At 42.5% G+C, this 1,369-nt stretch overlaps 1 non-coding gene across 1 annotated transcript; it reads right to left on the bottom strand.

The window, feature by feature from the left end:
* Positions 1-456: 456 nt before the first annotated feature.
* LOC141709987 (small nucleolar RNA R71) lies at positions 457-563 on the bottom strand. Its single transcript, XR_012570532.1, has one exon. It is a non-coding gene; the product is annotated as a small nucleolar RNA R71 (small nucleolar RNA).
* Between the last annotated feature and the right edge of the window lie 806 nt (positions 564-1,369).

Here is a 1,369-nt window from a genome sequence, read left to right as displayed (position 1 = left end):
AAGTTCACTGACTCGGATTCTAATACTTTCACGGTTTATTTGTTTGTGTTTCAGGTACTCATTACAATGGGAAATCCAGCAGCACGAACGAAAGCCTTGATGGATTTTTCTCAACCCAAGATCAATGACATTCAATCTAGCATTGTCCAGCCAGCTATCACAGCTAATACCTTTGAGATCAAGCCTGGCATAATTCAATGGGTGTAGAATTCAATCCAGTTTGGGGGTTCTTCAACGGAAGATCCCAATATGCACATTAGGGATTTCATTGAGATCTGCGACACCTTCAAGTTCAACGGTGTTTCTGAAGATGCTGTGAAGCTAAGACTATTCCCATTCTCTCTGAGGGACAAGGCTAAGAGCTGGTTACATTCTCTACCAGCTGGTACGATTACTACTTGGGAAGATCTTGCTCAGAAGTTTCTTACTAAATTCTTCCCTATGGCGAAGACATCTGCACTCAGGAATGCTATTACTCAATTTGCGCAGCAAACGGGAGAATCACTATATGAAGCTTGGGAGCACTACAAGGAGATGCTTAGGAAGTATCCTCATCATGGAATGCCTGATTGGATGATCATCAATTATTTTTACAATGGGTTGGGAGCACAGTCCAGACCCATGCTCGATGTAGTATCAGGCGGAGCATTATGGACAAAGAGCTATGAGGAAGCTTATAATCTAATTGAATTGATGGCTACTAATGAATATCAGTATCCAACCCAGAGATGTCCACAGGGCAAGATAGTAGGAGTTCTTGAAGTGGATACAGCTACGGCTATCACTGCTCAACTAAAGGCGTTGTTTATGAAGATCGATTCTATGGCTAACTATGGTGTTAAGCAGATAATTAGTGTTTGTGAGATGTGTGCAGGTCCGCATGTGACGGAGCAATGCGCTATATCTAGTGACTCAACTCAGTTTGTGAATAACTTTCAGAGATCACAGCAACCAGTTCTAGACACTTATCATCCTGACAACTGGAATCACCCTAACTTCAGCTGGAGCAACAATCAGAATGCGATGTAATAGCCGTTCCAGCAGTTTGGAAATAAGCTATTCAACCCTCCTGGTTTTCAGGAACAAATTACACCAAAACAACAAACTCTTGGTGCATGTCTATCTTCGAATGAAAAATCTGAATTGGAGGAGTTGCGGCTTATGTGCAAAAACCAGGCTCTTATATGCCAAAGCCAGGCTGTTTCTATCAAGACTCTAGAGAACCAAATAGGGCAAATTTCTAATGCCTTATTGAATCGACCACCAGGAACGCTTCCTAGTGATACAGAAACAAATCCAGGCATGAGGGAAGTTGAAGAATAGGTGAACGCCATCACCTTAAGGTCTGGAAAGGTCGCAAGCCCCCAAA

This window comes from Apium graveolens, chromosome 2 (assembly GCF_009905375.1).
Source record: "Apium graveolens cultivar Ventura chromosome 2, ASM990537v1, whole genome shotgun sequence".
NCBI classification, from domain to species: Eukaryota; Viridiplantae; Streptophyta; class Magnoliopsida; order Apiales; family Apiaceae; genus Apium; species Apium graveolens.
Note: the sequence above shows the minus strand (reverse complement) of the source record. Positions and strands in the feature narration are given on the sequence as shown.